Here is a 25,377-nt window from a genome sequence, read left to right as displayed (position 1 = left end):
ATCTGGAATGTTTTCTTCATGCTTTGTACTTGTGTGTGATTTATTTAGGCTTGGTCAGGGAAAAGAATGGGGACGTAAGGAAGGGCCAGAGACCCGAACTGATCTCTATTCGTGGGTTAGATCTCTTACTACTTTCAGTTCATGAGGATAGAGCTCTTTTCTTTGTTCATTGCTAAGCCCTTGTGCCTAGAACAGGACATGGCACATAGTGGGCCCTCGATAAATACTTGTTGAATAAAGGTACTGGACATGAGGAAAAAGATTTCCCTCCCAGCAGGGACCCACAAATGACACACAGAGGCAGAGACAGGGAGGTGATTGATGGGAGCTGCAGAGTTTTGCAGTGAGTCATTGCTTCGAACAAGCTCCAGACAGGTAAGGCAGGAGGGGCTGGGAAGAGTAAATTTTGAATGAGGTGGAGCCACTGGGTGGAGACTTGTGTGAAACAATAGAGAGATCTTGAATTGGACCGGATATGGGGAGGATAATAATAATCGTAGATCTTGGGCCAGGCTTGTGTAAGTGATTTATGTGTATCATCTCCCTTAGTCCTCACAGGTGCTAGTTACTGCATTGTTATTCCCATCTGGCAGATTGGGAAACTGGAGCACAGAGAAATTAGTTACATACAAGGGCACAGAACTGCTGGTGTCTGAACCCAGGCGGACTGACTTCAAACTTGGCCACCCTAGAATGATGATGAGTTCAGATATCTCTGCCCACTCCAAGGAGCTGGGCATTCAGAGCTTTGGGGTTGCTAGAAAGGATGGCAGTAGAAAAATTGGAAAAGAAATTGTTGATCTGCAACAGAATGAGGCTGGTCAGGGAGCAGGCCCTCTGCTTCTTTTGCCAAGGCCCTCACAGTGTCTGAGGACTGTAAGGGAATATTTACTGGGGACCTAATTATTCCCCAGGCAGAGTGGCTAGTACCAAATTGGGACTGTTTTGCACTTGATAAAGACTTTTTAAAAAAAAATTTATCCCACTATTCAAATTTATTTTTATTTACCACATATATTTGTTCAGTACATCTTTGATAAAGATTTAGGAGACTTTTTGTTTTTTAAAGGTTGCTTTTCAAGTTACATTTTAGTCGGCATGTATTTGAAACTGGTGGGAATTTTAAAGGCAGAAGTGTCACCCTTGGCCATGAGGCCTCTAGAAGGTGTTTCCCACCAGTACAAGCCTTCCCTTCCTCCTCCAAGGATGCTGGTCCAGGCTGCTCCAGCCCACAACAGCTGCCCTTTTATCGACAGTCTGCTGGTCCGGTCCTCATGGAGCTTGCAGTCTCCCTGGGAGACAGACATTAAACTAATAATTAAACAAATACTCTTTAATTACAGTTGTTATAAATGCTTCAAAGGAAAAAGTACAAAGACCATGGGAGCTAATAATCAGGGAGGATGGGGGAAGGGAGGCTTTCCGGAAGAAAGGGCATTTAAACAGCCATGCAAAGGGTGGGTGAAGAGGCTTTAACCAGGTGGGATAGTCCATTAGCCTTGATGTAAACTCTTGCTACTCTGTATGTGGTCCATGCACCAGCAGCATCAGCATCACCTGAGAGCTTGTTAGAAATGCAAGATCTCGGGCCTACCCCAGACCTGCTGAATCTGCATCTTAACAAGATTCCCGTGCGTGGTAAAGTCTAAGAAATACTGATGGAATCAAAGTACCGAACTGGGAGGTTCACAGCTTTGCTGCGAATGAGTTGGGTGACTCAGGCAAGTCACCCAACTTGGAATGACTTGGAAGAGTAATAACGAGGGAATTAGATCATCCCACAAGTTCCTTCTGGCTTCTCAGATCTTTGGCTTTTGCTGGTGTGTGCTGTCTCCAAGCTTTACTGAGGGAAAGAACCTGGGCTTACACAGCGTCCACCTGTATGGCGCCTCCCCCTGGTGGGGGCCAGCATATACTACTAGTCCATGCTCTGGTCTGACTTCAGTAAGCACTAAAGAGGGGCCAGACCATCCTTTGGGGAAGGATGAGAATAATTAGCAAAAAGCATGTGGAGCTTTGTGGCACAGAGAGATTGTCTTAAGGTGACCCAGAGATGACCTGAAGCGAGAGGAAAATTGGCAAGGGTCACAGGGGCTTTGAGGAAGAAAGGTGTAACATTTCTGCCAAAAGTGGAGCCTAAACTGAGGGCAGGAGGAACCTGCTTGACAGTTCCATGCATATGAACATAATACTTCAGGAATTACCATGGTATTCTGCCCCTGAGATCCTCACATCACCGTAAAGAGAACCAGAGCGCTGGAACCAGGGCTCCTTGACCCTTGCAGCTGTGGATGGGCTTCAGCTACACCTGCAACTGTGCAGAGGGTTACATTTGTGTGCACTTTTCTAGGGAGAGGACCTGTAGCTTTCACCAGCCTCAAAGGGGTCTGCGGCCTCCCAGAACTAGGGGCAAAGGGCTTTCTTGACTAATCTCTCCCAGCTCTTTTATTATGCAGTGCTTACTGCTGTGCCAGGCACTTTCCATATATTAGCTTGTTTAGGTTGAATACTTTTCCGGAGTTCACACATCTAGTAAGTTGCAGAACCAGGATTGGCACGCAGGCAGTCAGGCCCCAGAGTCCCTGCTAGCAAAGCCTACCTTAGTAACAGGGCAGGTGGGGCTAAGGGAGAGCTCTTTTTGGTAGAACAAAAATTGAGATTATAGAGGCCCCCACTTTACAAGTAAGCATCTCCCAGTAGTTCGTATGTAAAACTGAAAGGATTTTCCCAAGGAAATGTGTTACAAATAGCACAGGGTTGCCAGGCTAGCCCGTGAGAGCCTATGTTGCTATTGGGCCCAACTCATGATTGTTTGCAAAAAAAAAGAAAAAAAATTTAGAAAACAAGACTGCTGCAGTACTGCAAGGTAAATTAAGAATTCTAGAATCGGATAGAAGGTGCTTGAACACAGTCAAATAAGGGGGGGGTGAGGTGGTCGCAGGAAATTGGGGTAGATTCTGAAAGGGGGGGATTAAAGGATGTTAGAGGTCAAAGCAGGGCCAAATGTATGTCGAATCAAAAGCTTCAAAAGGTAAAATAACTGGCTTTTATTACCTACTAATTAATATATGTAGCTCACAGACCTGACCCTTCTGCCACCCCTAGTGCCTTACCTCAAGTACAGAGGCCTTTTGTCATCTCTCGTACTCATTTCTGTGCCATTTGAATATTTACCAGTATGTATTATCTTTATCATCTATATATTTGTAAATGGAGTAAAGAGACTATGAAAAGTGGGTTGATCGCTAGAGGGGTTTTGGTTCCGTCTTCTACAACCATCATCAGAAAGGAGTTTCTGATATTAAATACATATGCTCTATCATGTGTATATTTTGGGAGTACCGAGAGAACTGTTGGAAATGTGAGGATTTTCAGTGCAGTTGGAAGTTGAGAATAAGGGATCACATTGTGGCCCAACTGCCTTCCCTTTCTTCCTTCCCTGCCCCCCAGGGTATAATAAACAGAGAATCAAAATCAGGTAAGAATGATCACTACAGAAAGCAGGAATGTCCACCTTGCAGATTTACATGGGAGACTAGAACTTCTGTGATGACTCTTGGTTATGTGTTGTTTGTCTTCTGGATCAGGAAGGTTGTCCTACATGGTTTTGGGAAAAAAAATTGTACAAACTTTAATGGTTGCTTTATGCGCCACGCCAGAATGTCCTCACGAGGACCACGCCTGAGCAGGCCTCTCAGTAAGAATTAGGGACCCTTTGGAGGCTGGCGGTGCTGGTTGGTTAACCCCACCCTGTGATGTCCAATCCTGGGGTCCCTAGGCCCACAGTCTCAACCTCCCATCCATTTGCTAGCCACAGAACCACTGTGGACTTGCCATTACCTGGAAGCAGGTCACCTCTGAAATTCTGAATCCTTCCAGGCCCCCCACTGCACAGCCCTACTTGAAGCAACCCCACCCACCCCTGCCCCAAGCTGGGATACCTCTGCCTGCTCACCTGGGCCTCATGCCCACCATCAACGCTTGTTCCCATGTCCTGCCCAGGCTGCCTGCCTACAACTGAGCACTGGACATCCTCCTGTGCCCCAGTTCCCCGCTACAGCTACCGACACACCTGTCTCCCTCTCCTTTGGCCCTGCCTCTCCCCTGCCCCCCTCCCATTTCACTTCTCTTCACCCTGGGACTTCACAAAGAAGAGGCCACAATTTCCATCCCTACTTCCTCTCTCCCCCTCTCCTCTCCAGCTCTGAAGCATCAGGTTCACCCCCACTCCACTCCCAGAGGTTCCCAGCCACCTCCTGATCACATCCGGTAGCCTCTACTTAACTGGCTTCTCTGTAGCTGTACTGTTGTGATACTCTTGCCTGTCGTGGGTTCTGGGTCCTGCTCCTGCCTCTCTAATCCTGCTTTTCCCTGCCACTCCTTCCTCTCCTGGCTATGCTTTGGTGCCTCAGCCACGGTTCTTTGCTACTTGCTTCCCGTCCATGTCTATGGCTTCACCCTGCACAGTGAGGACTCTCTGGCCTGTATCCCTGCCCTCATGTCTCCTGTGAACAACCTAGTGCTGGGATTACACTAGTTATAGTTTTGGGTATATATGGATATCTTCCTACCATCTTAGTTTGTGTTTTCTGTTTCTTCTTTTTCTGATTCTTTCCTCTCTGTTTTTTTTTTTTTTTCTCTCTACTCTTTTTTTCTCTTTACTGCTTTGGAACTTACATACTCTATTTCTGTCCTTTTGATGCATGCAGACTGCATAAGGTTTAAAGTTAGTTGGTATCCTTATCTTTTTTCAAGTAATGCAGTGCAATGAAAGGTTGGTTAACTTTTGATTTTCCACATAGTTACCATTTTGTTTACCCATATTTCTCCCTGCATCTCAGGCTTTCCTTCTGGAATCAGAACATCATGTGGTGGAGGTGTTTTAATCATAAACTTTCAGTTCCTGTTTGGCTAAAATTTTATTTCATATTTATTGTTAAGAGATTGTTTTACTGGGTATAAAACATTAGCTTGACAGTTATTTTGTCTTAGTATTGAAAGATGGTATTCTACTATCTTCCGGCTTTCCTTATTGATATTGAGAAGGTAGTAGCCCAGTTATTGATCTTAGGTAATTTCTTCTCTCTGGTTGTTGTTTTGTTGTTGTGGTGGTGGTGGTGATGGTGTGTGTTCACACACATGTGCACGTGTGTGTGTGTTTTGCAGTTTAATGCATTTAGGAGTGGATTTTATTTTATTTGTCTAAGGATTCATTAGACTTCCTGAAACCAAAGATTAGTGACTTTGATCAGTTCTAGAAAATTTTCATGCTTTATCTCTGACTTTTATCTCTCTATCATTCTCTCTCTGGTTTCTCCTTGGGAGCTCCAATTAGATATATGTTAGATCTTATTCTATCCTTTACATCTCCTTGACATCTTAACTTCTTTTTTTTTTAATTTTTATTGGAGTATAGTTGCTTTATAATGTTAGTTTCTGCTGTATAGCAAAGTGAATCAGTTATATATATACATAAATCCACTCTTTTTTAGATTTCCTTCCCATTTAGGTCACCACAGAGCACTGAGTAGAGTCCCCTGTGCTATACAGTAGGTTCTCATTAGTTATCTGTTTTATATATGGTAGTGTATATATGTCAATCCCAATCTCCCAATTCATCCCACGCGCCCCTCTCTTAACTTCTTTTTCATTTTCAATCTTTTGGTTTTTTATAGTGTTTTCTGGGTAATTTCTTATTTGTCTTCCAGCTCATTAATTCTCTCTTCACTTATCTCTAATTTTCTCTTCAGCCCTTCCACTGAGATTTTTTTTTTTTTTTTTTGTAGTACGCGGGCCTCTCACTGTTGTAGCCTCTTCCATTGCAGAGCACAGGCTCCGGATGCACAGGCTCAGCGGCCATGGCTCACAGGCCAAGACGCTCTGCGGCATGTGGGATCTTTCCGGACCGGGGCATGAACCTGTGTCCCCTGCATCAGCAGGCGGACTCTCAACTCCTGCGCCACCAGGGAAGCCCCACTGAGATATTTTTAATATCACTATTAACTCAGAGATTTTTTTAAAAAATAATTTTATTTATTTATTTGGCTGCACTGGGTCTTCATTGCTGCCTGCAGGCTTTCTCTAGTTGTGATGAGTAGGGGCTGCTCTTCGTTGCAGTGTGCTGGCTTCTAACTGTGGTGGCTTCTCTTGTTGAGGAGCACGGGCTCTGGGTGCACAGGCTTCAGTAGTTGTGGCATGCGGGCTCAGTAGTTGTGGCTTGTGGGCTCTAGAGTGCAGGCTCTGTAGTTGTGGCGCACGGGCTTAGTTGCTCCGCAGCATGTGGGATCTTCCCGGACCAGCGATCAAACCCATGTCCCCTGCATTGGCAGGCGGATTCTTAAGCACTGTGCAACCAGGGAAGTCCAACTCAGAGATTTTAATATACTTTATGTGTTTTAATCCACTGTAGTTATTTTCTTTGATGTTCATTCTTTAAGTTTTTAATCTGGATGAGCATCATGCTTCTATTTTATCATTTTTCAAATATGTGTGACTTTTTAAAAATAATCTCTTGGGCTTCCCTGGTGGCGCAGTGGTTGAGAGTCCGCCTGCCGATGCAGGGGACACGAGTTCGTGTCCCGGTCTGGGAAGATCCCACATGCCGCGGAGCGGCTGGGCCCGTGAGCCATGGCTGCTGAGCCTGCGCGTCTGGAGCCTGTGCTCCGCAACGGGAGAGGCCACAACAGTGAGAGGCCCGCGTACCGCAAAAAAACAAAACAAAACAAAAAAAACTCTTACTCTTTTTTTAAAAAAATTATTTATTTAATTTTTGGCTGCATTGGGTCTTTGTTCCTGCATGCAGGCTTTCTTTAGTTGTGGCGAGTGGGGGCTACTCTTCATTGCAGTGCGTGGGCTTCTCATTGTGGCGGCTTCTCTTGCTGCAGAGCACAGGCTCTAGGCGTGTGGGCTTCAGTAGTTGTGCCACGTGGGCTTAGTAGCTGTGGCTCACGGGCTCTAGAGTGCAGGCTCAGTAGTTGTGGCACACGGGCTTAGTTGCTCCGTGGCATGTGGGATCTTCCCGGACCAGGGCTTGAACACGTGTCCCCTGCTTTGGCAGGCAGATTCTTAACCACTGTGCCACCAGGGAAGCCCAGTAATCTCTTACTCTTTACCTGGGTTTGTTTTTTTTTTTTTTTTTTGCAGTACGTGGGCCTCTCACTGCCGCGGCCTCTCCCGTTGCGGAGCACAGGCTCCGGACGCGCAGGCTCAGTGGCCATGGCTCACGGGCCCAGCCACTCCACCGCATGTGGGATCTTCCCGGACCGGGGCACGAACCCGCGTCCCCTGCATCGGCAGGCAGACTCTCAACCGTTGCGCCACCAGGGAAGCCCTTTACCTGGGTTTTTAACTCCTCATTTCCTTAATCATATTAAACATCCTTTTTTTTTTTTTTTTTGGTATCCAATAATTCTAGTATCTGAAGTATTTACAGGTGTAGTTCTGTTGTTTGATGATTCTGCTCCCTCCCACTCATGAGGGCTTATTTCTTTTTGTGATTTTCTATTGTGAGCTTATATTTGTTAGAATTCTATCTGTGAGAATTCTTTAATGTATGGGATGAGAGTACATTCTTCCAGGGAGAATATGTGTTGCCTTCTGCCAGACACCTTAGGACCCTACAGATGGGTCATTTATTTATAATTCTTAGCTTGCAGTTTTGAGGACCAGAGCCCAAACCCACTTGAGGGCTGGCTAATGACCACAGATTCTCAGAGGAGGCTTTTCATTTAAAACTCTGCCCAGAGCTAACACTAAGCCAGAGTACTTCCTTCCTGACGATATACCACTAGACCCCCCCACTTTGTCCCATTGTTCCCTTATTGCCAAATGCCTTCTCTCCATATTTGGACAAAGTCCTAGTCATGTCAGGCCCAACTGAAAACTATGCATCTTCTGAGCCTTCTCCATGCCATCCCTTGCAAAACTAACCAGTCCTTCTACATTCATTGGCCATTTTCACCTTATCTATTAGTCTGTGGGTGTGTGTGTTCAGACCCCACACTGGACTCAGAACTTCTGTTTTTTTTTTAGAACTTCTTAAAAGGTCAGAGCTGTGTCATTTATTTCTGGAGCCCCAGTGCCTGTTCACTGTTGGGCAGAGTAGTTGCTTAATAGATATCTATTGATTGAATGGAATTTATGGCAAAATCAATATTTCTGTTCTTCTTGAATAGTAATAAAAAAAATCACAAGCACTAAGCTACCCTGTGATCTTGGACAGGTCCAGTTTACCTCTTTGGATCTGAGTGACCTTAGCTATAAAATGAAGGGACGCTTCTGAGATCTCTACTTGCTCTAAGATACTGAGATTCAACATAATTTGTGTGACTGTCAGTCATGATAACATGGATCAACTCTTGGCTCACAAATGGAATGAAGGGATGGGAGGGCCTTGGAGAGAAAAAGCGTGATTCTGAGATAAAGGGGCATGATTTGGAAGAGAAGAAAGAAAAGGGACTCAATGATAAATTAATATGAAAGGTGACATTTTAGAAAGGTGGCATTTTAAAATTTGTGACTTGAGACAACCTGATGGCTGTCTAAAAAAAGAACACTTTATAACAAAATAAATTTCAGATGGATTAAAGATGTTAAATGTAAAAAATGAACTCAGGGAAAATACTTTTTAACTTTGACTTAAAACCCAGAATCCATAGAAGAAAAGATTAATATATCTGACCCTACACAAGTAAAAAATTTCTGTGAGGCAAAATCATTATAAACAGTCAAAAGAGCCTTCCACTTCTCAAAACTGGGAAAACATTTTTGCAACATATATCAGAGATAGGGCTAATTTCCATAATATCTAAAAAGAGAAAATCAACAAGAAAAAGACTATCAACCCAATTTTTAAAATGGGCTAAGAACCATTCACAGAAAAGGAAATACAAGTGGTTCTTAACCATATAAGGTGTTCAGCCCCACTAGTAATAAGAGAAGTGTTAACTCTGCTATGGAGAAGTGACAGTGGGAATAGATGCTCTTGTAACTGTTGAAAGAGTGTAAGTTGGTACAACCTGTATAAAGAGGGTTTTGACAATATTTATTTATTTAATAAATTTATTTATTTTATTTATTTTTGGCTTCATTGGGTCTTTGCTGCTGTACACGGGCTTTCTCTAGTTGCGGTGAGCGGGGGGCTACTCTTCGTTGTGGTGTGCGGGCCTCTCATTGTGGTGGCTTCTCTTGTTGCAGAGCACGGGCTCTAGGCATGCAGGCTCCATAGTTGTGGCTCACGGGCTCTAGAGCGCAGGCTCAGTAGTTGTGGCGTATGGGCTTAGTTGCTCAGCAGCATGTGGGATCTTCCCAGACCAGGGCTCAAACCCGTGTCCCCTGCATTGGCAGGCGGATTTTTAACCACTGTGCCACCAGGGAAGCCCGACAATATTTATTAAAAGTGCACAAGCAACTCCACTTCTGGGAATTCCTCTCACAGATACGAGCATACATGTGAAATGATGCATTTTTCAAGATAGTTCATTGCGTCATTGCTTATAAAAGCGAAAAAGGGGTGGGGGGAACAACCTTAATGTCCATCACTAGAGAACTGGTAAATAAATTATCCTATAACCATGCAATGCAACTCTGTGCAGCTGTACAAAAGAATGTAAAAGCTCCCTATGTATCGATGTGGTTGCTGAGCTATTTTCTGAAGTAAGAAAGGAAGAGACAGAATGCCTGGCTATGCAGCATTCTGCAAGGATACCTAGGAGACTGGTAATAGTGGTTTCCCACAGCAGATGCTGACTTTTCACTGTGTTCCTTTTTCTACATTTTGAATTTTGTACTTTGTGCATATACTACCTAATTTATTTATTTATTTTTGGCCATACTGCGTGTCTTGCGGGATCTTAGTTCCCTGACCAGCGATAGAACCCGTGCCCCCTGCAGTGGAAGCACGGAGTCCTAATCACTGGACTGCCAGGAAATTCCCTATATTACCTAATTAAAAAAAATTTTTTTTTAAAGGAGGTTAGGGTGGAAAGAAGGGAGGGTGGGAAGGAGGGAGGAAGGGAATAGGGATCACACCTTTGTTCTGCATTTTCATATAGGGTATTTTAGTTACTCCCCTCAGCAGCCCCTAGGGAGGTTACCATTTTTATTGACCAAGAAACTGAAGCCCGGAAGTCTGCAATGACTTGCCCAGGTTCATGGAGAGAGCCTTGGAACCTGGCACTGAATCCAGTTCTCACTCCAGAATCATTGGGCTCATGTCTGTAGATCAGAATTTTCTTGTTTCCTTCCTTTATTTTTAACCGACTTCTCATAGGTCAAGGACCAATGGCTGTGCACCATGGCCTGGACACCCCCCCCCCCCCCGACCCCCTGTGGGAGTGAGTGCAAAGTTCCATCCCGCCTCCTCCAGCTGGCTGGCAGGCTCACAGGTCCTACCGGGCAAAGCTCAAGCAGTAGGTGGTGGAGCCAGCCCAGAACCCAGCCCTCCGCATCAGACACAATGAGGAGGATTAGGGATGGGCTTTGCAGTCCTATCTTTGAAGTTCCCAGCTTTCATCAGAGTGTCTGAACCTTAACACTATTTCAAGGGAACTTTTATTACTGTCGTTATGAACTGGCCTCAGGTAGGTACCAGCTGCTGCCAGGTGCCAAGGGAGCACTTGCTGGTACCGTAAGCTGGTGCCTTCACTTTGTTTTACGGTGGGGACGTTTTCAGGGCTGAAAGTACTTAGTACATGGAAGATTCTGGAAGAACAACTTTTTCTATCTTTCTATACACAGGTGCAATCCCTTTAATTAAAGGGAGGAAGAGGTGTTTTTTTTATTTTTGTTTTGGTTTTTGTCTCACAGAAACACCTGTGCTGTTTTCAAAGTAGGGTATTGACTGCTTCCTCTTTGCTGAAGAGAAATTCTCCACGGAGAACAAAGCTAAAGGTGTTGGCCATACATAATGCGAGGCTGTAATTTATAGGATACAGCTTCACCTGGGGGAAGAATTTGATGTCTTTAAGAGACACAGAATCATCCAGCACCAGCTGTCCTCATGTGTGGTGTCATATTTATTTTCCAAGTTGGAGTCATCATTTCTTAAGAGAGAGTCAAGGTCCACTGGGGCTGAGGAATGCTCATGGGGGTGGGAAGTCTTCAGGATCTGTGGGCCTGAGCTGGCATGTCCAGCACCCTGTCACTGTGCTACTTGGCATCTTTATGAGGGATGCATGCTAGTGACCCATGCTGTCCGTTTTTGTTTGTTAGGCCAGTGGAAGTGGAAGTGCTTTGAACATCACAGAGTGGCACCCACGGCAAGTTTGCACCTGGCTGTTTGCTGAATGCGTGCACGGATAGGAGGCACCCCATAAACGTTTCCCAAATGGATGAATTTTGATCTCTGAGATAGATTTTAAAGCTTTTGATCAGAAAGAGGACTGGAGAAATTTAGACATCTCCCATTGCTCCTCAGGTTTTCCTGATGCTTGAATAATTAAGTCCACGTCCTGTGGGATTTTTCCTTCCTTGGGCTCTAGGTCATCTTACGCAAAGGCCACCTTCTGTTAATGCTACACCTGGTACTCTTAACGCCCTCCTGAGTGTTCCACTCCGTTATCTTCTTGTGTTCTAGCTCATTATCTGGAAAAATTTCTATGTAACATCAGCTAAGTTCTTTTGCTTCAGTTACAGAGCTTGTCAGAATTTCTCTTCCACACCTCTGTTTGGGGGCTTCTATACCTTGGTTGTAAAAATTCATTCCCTGTTGCCAGGTAGATGAACAAATCTCACTCAGCTTGAATTCACTGTCTAAAGAGATGGCCATTGTCCTTTCCTTGATCAGGGACAAAAGTAACATTTGTTTTTTCACACCTCCGGCCCCTCTGCCTGTTCTCATCCCTGCCCTCTACCCCAACCCCTCCCCCACCATGGCAGTTACTCTAAGGACAGAAATGTTGGGTCCTGACTCTTCTGGGGATTTGGCTCCCTGCTCCTGACTCACCCTTCCTGCACTCACTCAGGCCTTCTGGAGGATTTTAATTTCCCTTCACTGGAAACCACCTCTTAGTCCTTGAAAATATTCTTAGGTGGTTTTAAGTGTCTCTGTCCAGTTTTGTTTTGTTCAAATCCAGTTCAGATTTGAATGTCCAACGAATGCACAGTCTCTTGGATCTGTTCCTTTTGTTTTTTAGAAAATAGCTTTTATTGATTTTTTTTTCTTGTTACAGAGAGATTTATGATTGTTGCAGAAAATTTAGGAAATAGAAACAAGCAAAAAGAAGAAAATTAAAACCACCTATAATTATTAATATTTCAGTATATGATATACCCTTCCACATATTTAAGCAGTCCCCTAAATTTAGGTTTTTTCCTCTTCTCTCTTATAGAGAATGCTGTGGTGAACATCCTTGGGTATTTTTTGATTATATCCTTGGGATATATTTCTAGCAGGGAATCCACTGGGCCAAGGACACATTCTAAATGCTCTGGATATAGTTGGTTAAATTGGCCTCCAGAAATGTCGTGTAGTATTTTTGATTCCTTTTAGGTGAATACTAAGTCTTATTCTTTTAAAAGCTGATTATGCGTTTTTAAGACACCGCTTTTCAACTGTTTCACTCATGTTGGTTAAGAGGCACCGGCCTGGGAAAGGCCTGAGAGACCCGGGGCACAGCTGACCTATGTAGGAGAACCTCCCATCCTTGTCCCTTTGTTTGCAGTGGGCCTCGAGCACTGAGGCTGGAGGCCTTTCTTGTCTCCTCTGCAGGCACCTGCGCAGGCCTGTGGCTCCCCAGGGAAACGCCAGGGGGCCCATCCTTAGGTTGCCTGGGGCAGTGCTGGCTTTGAGGATTCCAGACTCTCTCAGGGAGCTTAGGGTGGTCTTTCTTTGAAGAAGATGCTTATAAAATAAACATCCTGCCCTAACTCCATAGACTGAGATTGGTTGGTGTTTGTCGGGGTGGCATGGAGATTTCCTGTGCAGGCTTCAGACCCTGTCCCGCGGGTCCTGCCCAGGGGAGTGTCTCTGCCCAGGCCTTCAGCCCTTGCAGCCCAATTCCCAACCATCACTTTGCGGAGGTGGGGGGCTGGCGGGGGAGGGAGGTTTGATGGAATTACTGAGGAAGTAACATTTGCTTGGGCTAAATTGGGCCTTCCTTTCCAGCTCCTAGCTCCCTCTTCCTCCTTTTCTGCTCTCTTCCTCCTCCATACCAGCACATTATTTACGCTGGTTGATGAGGCCTCTGAGGACCTTCCCTCCTTCTTAGTTCCTTCTTTCCTCTTGGCTCCTAGTGACACCTAGGCTGCTGCCTACCATCTGGACCTTTCACTTCCTGCTCTTTCCCTGCACCCGCTCTGCTCTGGTTCCCAGCCCCCCATCGATCCCCTGTCCAGGTGGTGCTGTCCCAGCCAAAGCTGGTTCCAGCCTGCCCTCCTTTCTCAGGCCTGGTGGGAAGGCCACAGGGGCTCAGGGAGTCCCAAACTCCCTCCCCACCATCCCCCAGAGACACAGTGTGCCAGCTGCTGCCCGTTGGATTACAGAAAAACAAAAACACAAAACCCAGCCCCTAGAGATGAGGGACATTTCGGTTTCTATGAACTTGATGACTAGTGTGCTGAAAATGGGAGGCATGGGTTGGGAGAGGGAGGCTGGAGGTTCCCCTGGGGTGGGCTTTGTTTAAAATTTAATATGCTCTTTCTTTCTCTCAACAGGCCAGCACGGCTTCTAGCTCCTTTGTCATTTTAGCCCTGTTATCTGTCTGGTGGATGAGATCTCTTATCTGCCAGGTCCTGCCTCTCTTCCCTGAATGGCCCATCCCCATCCCTCAGTCTCTACCCCCTTCCCCCATTTGAGACACAATGTTACAGACCTCATTCTGTAACCTTAGATTCCAATGAAAGTCGTCACCTTGCTTCTTAACTAATTGATTTGGAGAAAACCAGGGTCCACTTTTAATGATGTTGGACCCACCAAAGGCATAATAAATGGGCAGCTTTGGTGTCCTGTGAGAGACGGCATGGCCCCCACCCTTAGCAGTGTGGGAGAGTTGGGTCCAAGAGTGAGGGTCTCGGCTCTGCGTGGCCTGAGATATAGTCGATTGTTTGCTCCCGTGTGTGCTGTAACTTCCGACCTGGCCCTTTCTTGGCCTTAGGAGGCTCTGCAGGACGAAAAGTACATTAATCACAGAAACACAGAGCTGCTCTTCTCCCCACAGGCAGAGATGGATCTAAAAGGTTGCCTGCCATGGAAGTGGGCTCACAGGCAAGGGGAGGACCTTATTGCAAGCCGTGGGACTCAGGATCAGAGGAGCCATGGCCTTCCATCCTGGCTCACCATCTCCTAGCCCTGATGAGTCCCAGCCTTCCCAGCCAAGCCTTGATTTCGTGGCCTGCGAAATGGGTTCATGTGCCTACTTTTCATAGGTGTGCTCTGTGTTGTGTGATACGTGGTAATCATTGTTACCTGTGGACCACAGGCCTGTGAAGTTGGGGAGAACCCCACACCATCCTGAAAACTCTTTTCTGTTACAAACCTCCCTGTGTCATTTCTTTATTTCTTCATTCAATCAGCAAACATTTCCCAAGCACCTACTAAACTCTGATATAAAGGGGAATGGCATGGTCTTTGTTCCCAGCAGGCCCTCAGCCAGAAGGGATATGGGATATGCAGACAAGAGCACAGGAAATCCGCTCTTTGGACGTGGTGAAGGTGCAGAGGAGTGCAGGGAAGACTGGTGGAGGTGGTGTTTCACTGAGTCTCAGCAGACAAGGGAAGCAGGGGCATTCCATTAGGGGACTAGAGTATACAAAGGCAGAAAGTACAGGCACATTCAAAGAGTCAGTGGTGGTTTGGTGTGGATGGGAGGGAGGGTGTAGAGGTGTGATGGTAGAAGATGGAGCTGGAGGGGCCGATCTGGGAATGTGTCCAAAGACTTGAACTTCATCCCGAGGCCTGGGGGAGCCACCAGTGGGTTCTGAGCAAAGAAAGAACGTGACAGATCACTCTGGCATAAGCCAGGGCACTCGGGGCTTATGCTGTTATTCCATGTGGGGAAATCCCCTCGGAAAAATTGATCTGAGGGTTGAGAAATTCCTCAGAGGAATAAGTATAGCACTTTTGCCTGAATTCCTTCTCACTTCAACTAAAATTTCTGCTCTGCACCAGCTGTTTACAGATAATGTATAAAAGTACGTTTTCTGTGCTTGACCGTGTTTCTTAGAACTCACCAAGAAATAACCCCAAGTAAAAATTTTCCACTGAGGTGTATTCTCAACACATAGTTACTGAATTGAAAATGTAGGAAGGTCTTCTGAAATGTTGCATAAGATCTTCAGGATGGGTTTCCTCAATCCCAGCAAGGGAAGGAGAAAGAGGACTAATGTTTGTTGACCACCTGCTCCGGGCCAGACACTGGGCTAGACTCTTCTAATTCAATGACCCTGTAAGAAACAGCATTCCTGACCCGTTTTAACATTTTTTTAAAAAAATTATTTTTGGCTACATTGGATCTTCATTGCTGCATGTGGGCTTTCTCTAGTTGCAGCTAGCGGGCACTACTCTCTGTTGCGGTGCACGTGCTTCTCATTTCGGTGGCTTCTCTTGTTGCGGAGCATGGTCTCTAGGCATGTGGGCTTCAGTAGTTGTGATGCACGGGCTTAGTTGCTCCATGGCACGTGGGATCTTCCTGGACCAGGGATCGAACCCATGTCCCCTGGTTTGGCAGGCAGATTCTTAACACTGCGCGACCAGGGGAGTCCCCCTGACCCATTTTGGAGGCAGAGAAACTGAGGTTCATGAAGGCAGCCACTTTCCCAAGGCCTTGCACCTGTAAGGGATGGTAGCAGGATTTGAACCAGGTATGATTGAATCCAGAGTTCACACTCCATTCATTGAACCTCTCTGCCACCTAACTCCCAAGACACCCCAGAAAAGTAAAGCAGGAGATGCAGAGGTGGGTCAGATGAGCCGCTGGAGAGCCTATTGATTTCTAGGCAAAAATTAGAGCTGAAACACTTGCCCACTCCCATTCTCCCCCAGCAAGTTCTGGGGGCTGATGCACTGGTAGCACCCCTCCCCTGAAGAGCATTCTTCCAAAGGGCAATGGCTGCATTCTGATTTGGGCGATTCATTCCACTGTGTAGACACTGCATGGAGCAGAGGGCAGGAAGTTGGTACCTGTAAGTGGCATCAGGATGAAACATAGACATACTTGAAGGTCACTGCCCAGAACAGCCAGGGTGGTGGGCAGAGCTGCCTGGATATAGGAAGCCACAGGGGTGGGGGGCGAAAGTTTATCGAGAAAGAGACAAGAGATATTCCCAAGGGACAAGCCACTCCTGGGGCGCTCGGCACACGCCAGCATCTTTTTGCCTGTCGCTGCACTTCCTCTGGCCCTTGCCACCTTTGCTTGGCCATCTTAATACATTCCCTGTGGGTCAGGATTCTCTTCTGTGAGTTTCTAAGAGTCTCCCCAGACTCCCCGGGGCTCAGTGGAAGCCAGCCGAGGCATCTGTCTTCTAGCAGAGGACTTGGGTGAGCGAGGATGGAGGACAGAGAAACAGAGCAGAAAGACCCCAGTGTGAGATGACTCCTAGTAAAGGTAATAAACGCAGGGCCAGGGTGCCTGTGTGGTATCTTTGCCAGTCGCACGCTTGTGAAATGCTTCTGAAACGATGGGTCTCCCAGCCTTTCCCTTAGCTTCCCTCCCTGTTTTCTCCTCCGTCCCAGAGCAGGCTTCTGGACATCTCTGGAGTTTATTGCCCCACACACAGAGCGTGCAGCTCGTGGGAACGTGGCTGCCCCCTCTCCAGAGCTGCTGGTGTTGGGCTGAGTGGCAGGAGCTGGGGGTACAGCCGCCTTGTCCATTTCCAGGGGCCAGAGCTCCTCTGGATTCACACGGGCTCTGCAGTTGACCTTGGGCTGAAAATGCCATTTTGGAAGCGGGCCTCAGAGATCGTGTTGAGGTAGAAAGGAAATAAAAGCCTGCACGCATCAGTTGCAGTAGTTGGATTTCACTCTTTCCCTCTGAGGGAAAACTCTTCCGTGACAGTAATGGGGGGATGGTCATTAGCATGAGGAGCATGGAGGAACGAGGGTGGTGCTCCTGGGGGCCCCTGGGGAGTGAATCCCCTCCCGCAGGGGGGACCTCCACAGCCTGAGTGACTGTGGGCTCCTCGCAGGGCCACCGTCTTCAGGTGTGGACACTGTTTGGGGTCCAAATCCAGTTATCCCTCAAGTTCTGCCTGGTGACTTCTTAACTCTCTGGCCAGGGGGAGCTTTGCAAAGACAAAGCTCAGAGCAAGCATTTCTGTTACCAAACGTTTAAAGAAATCTTATTATGAAAATAGTAAATCTTATGCCTATATAGAAAAGTTGAAAATACAGAAAATTGTAAAGAAAATTAAAATTGCCCATAATCTCACCCCTTAGAAATTACCAACCCTGTTTAGTACCTTTATATATTTCTTCACAGTCTTTTTCCATGCACATAGGTAAATATATTGTATTTTAAACTGGTTACAAACACCCTGAACTTTATATCCTTTTTCATTTGACATAACATTATGGCAAGCAAAAACTTTTCAAAAGCACTTGGGCTTTGCAAGCGAGCATATGCTCTGCAAATATTTCTGTCAGCCACCAGTAACCAACTGTAAGAACTCACGGTCTACCCAAAACAGAAGTTGTGCCAGTCAGAGAGTCCTGTGATCACCATGCAGTAAACCTTGCCAAAATATTATAAATTTAAACATACTAGAACTAAAGCCTAACCACTTGAAAAAATGTAAAACTCTCCTAGATTGCTGTTGGGTCAAGGAAGAAGTAAAGAACATAGTGACAAATATTTAGAAAGCATTGAAAACCAGAGTGCCACATAACCAAACCTATGGGAGACATCTGGCACTATTCTCATTGCCTTAAATGTTTTTATTATTAAAAGGGGAGAGAGAAAAAGAGAATAAATAAACCAAGCATTCAGCCTGAGATCTTAGAGGGAAAAAAAGAATAAAAAACAGCCCCTAAGGAAAATGGGAAAGATAAAAAGTAAAGATAAAGGCAGAAATAAATGAATTAGAAAATAGAAATACAGTGAAATTAGCAAGTATATCCAAGAGCTGATTCTGTTTTTAAACAAACAGTAAAGTGGCCTAACCTTTGGCAGATCTATTTGAAAAATAAAAGAGAGAAAAGAAAAAAAATAATAGGAATGAGAAAGGGGACATTGCAATAGGTAGAGAGGTTTTAAAAAATAAAAATACGTGCACACTTGGCTTAAATTTGAAAATCTCATTTAAACGAATGCTTTTCTGAAAATGTATATGTTGTTAATTGAGAAAAATTTGCAATCATCATCAACTACTGCCCCCTCTACCTAAAGAAGACACCAGTGCCAAGTGTTCTTGCTAGGTAATTGTTTTAGATTTGATAATACTGATAATGTTAAGCTATTCCATGGCTTAGCAAAAGATGGAGAGCTCTCCAATTCATTCTTCAAAGCAAAATCGGCCTGATATTAAACATGGCAAAGAGATCATATTAAAGAATGAAAATGCTGTGTCGGAAATAGAATTCAATAATATGTTAAACAAGTCATCCACCATAACCCAGTGGGGCAAGTGGGGGGGAATTGTCAATATTAGGAAAGCTTAATATAGTAACTGCGTCATGCTAATGGGTTAAAGAAGTAAAATCAGATTGATTCCAATATATGCAGGGGGATAATTGATTAAAATCGAACATCCATTTCTAACTAATCAATACACCAAAAAAGGAATAGAAGGCTGCATTCTCAGCTTGATCAAGGATATCAATTTCAAACCAATAGCCAATGTTAATTAACTGAGAAACACTAGAAGCATTCCTTTTGAAACCAGTAACAAAATAAGGAGGCCTGCTATCACCATCACTGTTTAACATGGCTTTTAAAATGCTAGTCACCAGGATAATACTGAAACAGAAATATAAAGGAGTAAACATAACAGTATGTACAATTTACTCTATAACAAATTTTGGGCTGGAAGTTGATTTCCAAAGTTGAGAAATAAAAAAAGTCATCAAAAAATTCAACAGATTTGACTACCTTTAAAAAATTGTAACTGCTATGTAAATTCTACAAAACAGTTGAGAGCTGCGGGGAAAAGAGCTTCTCATGAGACACTTGAAGGGTTAATATTTTAATTCTACCAAGAACCTATACATATTAGTTTTAAAAATCAAGATTTAAACTTGAAGACAAAGTGAACAAACTATATTAATAATCAGCAAATAAACACCCAACCCAAAGAAATGCCAGATGGTATGCTCCATGAGGTCAGCGACCAGGTCAACTCACTGCGTGACAGATACTGTATTGAAGTAATATTTGTTGACTGTGTTGAATTAATATCTGTTGAACAAATAAATGGATGCAATGCAAATTTTTAAAGCATGATACCATTTTTTACCTTTTAAATTAGCAAGAGGTTTTTTTCCCCAAGGTTGAAAATTTTCAAATATATAGAAAAGTTGAAAGGATAGTACAGTAAATACTCGTACACCCGACTAGATATAACAGAAGTGAACATTTGCCATACTTGCTTCATTTGTACATGTGTATGTTTTTATCCTGAACCATTTTTTAAGTAAATTGCAGAGCACATATCACTTCTCCCCTGAATACTTCAGCTTGCAAATGCTAAGTCTCCCAGAATTTAGCAATCTGTATGGAGGGTTTGGGGAGCTGGCACACCATGCTCTGTGGGTTTCTCTGCAGATTGCCCTAGTCCTTGAGAAGGCACTCAGGAGTCATAGTCATGACCTTGTGATATATGAGAGAAAAGAAGGCACACATCTATTGAGTATCAGGCCCCTTGCTCGGTGTTTTACTGATGGTCTCCTGTTAAATCCTCTCCACAACTGTATGATGGAGGTGTTATGCCCATTTGGGGGGAAATTGAAGTTCAAAGAGGTTAAGTAACTTGCCCAAGTTCACACAGTGGCATTATTCAACCAGACCCATCTGACACCTTCAAATTACATAGCATTTGCCTCTTCCCTCTATCTTTCTGCATGAATGCATGAAGGCATTTTGTGGGCAGTATGGACAAATTGGAAGCAACCTGAATGTCCTTCACTGCAAGAATGGGCAGGCGAATGGTGACCTGTGCACTCTTCTGAATGTTCTGTGTTTATGAACATGGATTATTGATTATGAACATGAAACATGGAAACTTGCCAGTGTCATCCAGGGAAAATAAGCAGGACACCAGATTGTACACACCATGATCAAAACCATGTGAAAAGGGCTTCCCTGGTGGCTCAGTGGTTAAGAATCTGCCTGCCAATGCAGGGGACGCGCGTTCGAGCCCTGGTCCGGGAAGATCCCACATGCTGCAGAGTAACAAAGCCTGAGCGCCACAACTACTGAAGCCAGCGCGCCTAGAGCCCATGCTCCACAACAAGAGAAGCCACTGCAATCAGAAGCCCGCGCACCGCAACAAAGAGTAGCCCCCGCTTGCCGCAACTAGAGAAAGCCCGCGTGCAGCAACAAAGACCCAAGGCAGCCAAAAATAAATTAAAAAAAAACAAAACAGGGCTTCCCTGGTGGCGCAGTGGTTGAGAGTCCGCCTGCCGATGCAGGGGACACGGGTTCGTGCCCTGGTCTGGGAAGATCCCACATGCCGCGGAGCGGCTGGGCCGGTGAGCCATGGCCACTGGGCCTGCGCGTCCAGAGCCTGTGCTCCGCAGCGGGAGAGGCCACAACAGTGAGAGGCCCACGTACCGCAAAAACAAACAAACAAACAAAAAAACATGTGAAAACCATACGCTTGAAGAAGACGAGGAAGAAATACATAAGAAGCGGTTGAGTTAGGATGAGAAGGAGTATTAATTTTTTTCACTTCCATCTTTTTCAAACTCTTTGTAGTGGGTGGTTTTATTAACTTTACAATAGAAATTTTAATCAAAAACAATTTATACCCACTTTATAGTTTTGTAAGCTCATGGCAGGGGAAGGCTCTGCTCTCTTTATTGCTGTTCTTTTGTCCAGTGCCCAGCACCAGGCCCGGCATATTATGGACATAATAAATGTTCTGGATGAGTGCCCACTGCAAAACCTCTCAGAGGGGCTCAGCCCAGGGACATGTTTGCAGAGAACTTCCGCCAGCCAGCTGGTCTCCCCAAGAACAAGCGCAAGCCAGGTGTGTGTCATGGGGTGGGATATTTGAAGGGTGGTTAGCTCTCCCGGCCCATAACAAAAGTCTCCACCAAGGCGCAGAGACTATTCTGGCCACTCAGCATGTCCAGGGCATTTAGTGCTAATAAGAACCATCTGGAATAAACAAATTCCAGCTCACATGGAAACAGATTTTATGTCATCTCGGACTTTCAAAATTGATAATGATTATCTGAACAGTTATTATTTATTAAGTGCTTACTAGAGACCAGGCTAAATGTGCTTACAAAGCCATTCCCTCATTTAATTTTCACAACAGCCATGAGAATAAGCAAGTATTATCTCCATTTTATGGATGAGGAAACTGAGACACAGAGGACAGAGGCATGAGTCCCAGGGCAAGTCTTGGTTTCACCAAGAACTTGACTTTCTGCAAAATCACAAGCCTTCTGGGCTTTAATAACCTGGTCTATGAACAACAGCTGACACTAGTTGAGAGTGTGCTTATGTGCCAGGCCCAGCTAAGTGGAGAATATGAGACCACCTTCAACAAACAAACAAATAAACTGAATTTATTCCGTGGGTCTCTGTATGCCAGGGCTTTATGTAGCACTTGCCTCAGTGGAATAAACCCAGTTGGTTTTGTTTGGGCTTGTTTTACTTTCCCAAGACCAAATCTTTTGGGCCACTGGTCACACCTGCTGGTTCTTACGCAGGAGGGCACCTTCAGTGGCCACACCGTTTGTTACTCCCTGCTGGGGAGCTGGTTAAAATGCAGTTCCCTGTGTCCAGCCCCAAGTCCCCAGGATCTGGGCAGGACCCAAGCATCTGCATGTCCGTAATGCCTTCACGTGGTTCCCAGCTGCCAGTCTTGTTACGGCCAACATGGGCCAACTGAACTGTTGAAGCGGTCTTTATCTTTTTAGATTTAACCTATTAATGCTTCGGCTGGTATAAACCAAAGCCCGTTTTCATCTGTAGGAACCATTGGAGCTATGACCATGGTTAAGGACTGCAAATTTTGTGCTCTGTTCTGAGCACTTGTGAATTTCTCATTGACAGAACATTTTCTTCACACCTCAGCTTCATGGAACTCAGCAGGTCACGTGTTGTTGAATGTAAATTCCAAGAACACTTAAGGAACTTAAATGTATTATTTTCCATTTTTAAGAGAGAGGAGAGGCAGGAGAGATGACTGTGGAAAATCAAACACCCCCAAACAGTGGAGATTAAGAGCGCATGTTTGAAATATTAAGAAAGGGCAAATTTGAGGCTCTCTTACCCATGGGTAGAATTTTCATCTAAGAGGAAAGATACACCTCTGCATTAAAAAATTTTGAATTTATAAACACTGTCATACATTCTTAGGCCAGCACCACACAGAAGGATGGGCCGTGGACCAATGCTAGCCAGCCAAGAGAAATTGAGAATGAGGCTTAGAAACTTTTATAGTTTAATGTTGCCATGACGACATCCAGGTGGGTGATCAGCAGCTCCATCTTGATCAGGGTGTGGACCAGGGTGGGCATCACTGACTTCATGTGACAGGTCGAGGGACCAGGAGCTGCCTGTTAGTCTTTCCAGGGATTCAAATAAAACCGATCTTCCAAGGCTTCCCTGGTGGTGCAGTGGTTAAGAATCCGCCTGCCAATGCAGGGGACATGGGTTTGAGCCCTGGTCCGGGAAGATCCCACATGCCGTGGAGCAACTAAGCCCGCAAGCCACAACTACTGAGCCCTCGTGCCACAACTACTGAGCCTATGTGACGCATCTACTGAAGCCCCCTCACTCTAGAGCCCGCGCTCCACAGCAAGAGAAGCCACCACAATGCGAAGCCTGTGCACCGCAACGAAGAGAAGCCCCCGCTCGCCGCAACTAGAGAAAGCCCCGCGTGCAGCAACGAAGACCCAACACAGCCCAAAGTAATAAATAAAAAAAGAAGTAAATAAAATAAAACAGATCTTCCAATGCAGAGAGTTTGAGAAGCGCTGGCTATGTTAAAAGATGTGCTCTTAAGTTGAAGAAGTGGAAAGCAGAAGAAGAGTCGGGGGAGAGGCGGAAGACTTCTCACCCCCACCCTCCAAAGCCCAAGAGGCCAGTTCATGCAGAAGGGGGTCCACTGCCACACCAGCTGACTCCTCTATTTTGAGCCCTTCCTCTCGTGCCATAGGATTCCTGTAAACCCTGGTCGTGGAGCCTGGGGGAGAGATTGGTTGGTCCAGGGTGGTGGAGCGAGGTGGCTTAAGGGGTGGCCGTCGGAGTGCTGCCAAGCCTGGCCTTGGAAACTCGGGCACCACTAGCTGTGACTTTGGTCCTCTCCCTTTGCTCTGCACCTCAGAGTTCAGAAAACGGGGAATGACAGTCCCTCCTGGAAAGGTTTTCGTGCAAGATAGAAATGAGATAACACACACGAGGGGCTCCGCACACCGTCTGCACTTGGGAAAGGGAGGGTGCTCTGTGTTGTTTTGTCTAGGGTATTTGAAAAAGTGGCTGCATTGTGGGTCTCCAGGAAGTTGCCAGCTGCCCTCCCTGTTTCTGAATTCCTGTGTGTGTGTTTTCTGTGCTCTTGGTGGTGGTGGTGGTGGTGGAGTTGTCAGGAAATAACCATCAGTTTCCTGCTGATTAATTCGGTTCCTGGCGGGCCCTCCCTCTCAGGCCTGGCCTCCTGCTTCCTCGGCTTGCTCTCCTGGCCCCTTCTGAGAGGCCTGCCTGCCCTTGGCCCGGACACCCTGCAGGCCTGCTGAGGCTGGCTTTGTCCTGGCCGTGGGCAGGGTGCCGGTGTCCAGCTGCCTCTGGTTTTGCCTGCAGGTGTGTTTCCTTTGCACACCTGGCACCTGCGGGGACTTAAGCCCCTTCCAAGTTACCCTCCAGATTGGGCTTGAGAGGTTTTGATGATGTGAACTACAAGCCCTTGGAAATGATGCTGCTAGGGTCCTCTGCCCCTTCAGGAGAGGAGGCCTGATGGCAGGGGCCTCGGGAAGAACCCCAGGCTGGGGCAGCAGACCCCAAGTTTTCCCTGCTGGCGCGAGGGGAGCCTGCAGGGACTCTGCCTTTGGTCTTCAGAAAGGAGGTGCTGGCAGGGAGAGAGGCCAGTATAGTGTTGGGATTTGGGGGTCCCTGGCCTGCTTCTTGGCCCTTGAGTGAAGGACCAGCAGAGAAGGCGAGCACTAGTAGGGGAGGGACCTGGGCTTGGCCGTGGTGTTGAGCTGGGTCTGCCTCAGCACTTCACTTGGAGACCTGGTGACCCTACAGTGGTCTCTCGAATAATGTGGGAGCCACAGCACAAGGCGTAGTCGTGGTCCCAAACACCCCAGACGGCATCCGCCACGGTGGAGGATCCGGAGGCGAGGAGGTCCTGATGCCTCCTCAGCCGCCAACCACCTGGAAAGCAGGTCTCCCGGGACTGGGCTGGTTTTGTCAGGCTGGCTGTCAGCCTCAGCAGGGCCATGCTTTCTGCACGCAGTGCCGAGGTCAGGACCCCTTGGTGCCTGGTGTGTAGCAGACACTCACAATCTCTCTTTTTCTTTTTTTTGCGGTACGCGGGGCTGTCACTGCTGTGGCCTCTCCGCTGTGGAGCAACAGGCTCCAGACACGCAGGCTCAGCGGCCATGGCCCATGGGCCCAGCCGCTCCGCGGCATGTGGGATCCTCCCGGACCAGGGCACGAACCCACGTCCCCTGCATCGGCAGGCAGACCCTCAACCACTGTGCCATCAGGGAAGCCCCAATCTCTTTTTTTTTTAAATATTTATTTATTTATTTGGCTGCGCCGGGTCTTAGTTGTGGCACGCAGGATCTTCGTTGCGGCACGCGTGTGGGATCTAGTTCCCTGACCAGGGATCGAACCCGGGCCCCCTGCATTGGGAGTGTGGAGTCTTAACTGCTGGACCACCAGGGAAGTCCCCCTCTCAGCCTCTTGAACGCTTACACTTACAGCACACGCACAGGCACAGCCCCGCGCACATTTCACCGGAGTCAGGCTCTTCGGCTGAGGTGGGGAGCCCTGTGCTTACTATTACCTGGTGGCTGAGTCAACAACGCCGGGCGAGTATTTGGTTAGCAAACAGGGAGAGCAGCCAGAGCCGGCCCTCGGCCTTCCTGCTTCTGCCTTTGTAGCAAAACGTCCTTTGGAAAGGTCAGCCAGGACTGGCTACATAATTTGCACAGGGCCTGGTGCAAAATGGAAATGAGGGCCCCTTGTTTGAGAATTAGTACGAATTCCTAGACGGCCACAGCAGAGCATGATGCCTGGGGCCCCATGGGACGGCACCCCGAGGTCAGCG

At 46.4% G+C, this 25,377-nt stretch overlaps 1 protein-coding gene across 4 annotated transcripts in view; it reads left to right on the top strand.

The window, feature by feature from the left end:
- ZNF710 (zinc finger protein 710) overlaps positions 1 to 25,377 on the top strand; it is a 67,874-nt gene that overhangs the window by 3,715 nt on the left and 38,782 nt on the right. The gene's annotated exons all lie outside the window — the stretch shown is intronic.

This window comes from Delphinapterus leucas, chromosome 2 (genome assembly GCF_059928025.1).
Source record: "Delphinapterus leucas isolate spDelLeu-1000000601 "Yukka" chromosome 2, BTC_Dleu_Yukka2, whole genome shotgun sequence".
NCBI lineage: Eukaryota > Metazoa > Chordata > Mammalia > Artiodactyla > Monodontidae > Delphinapterus > Delphinapterus leucas.
Note: the sequence above shows the minus strand (reverse complement) of the source record. Positions and strands in the feature narration are given on the sequence as shown.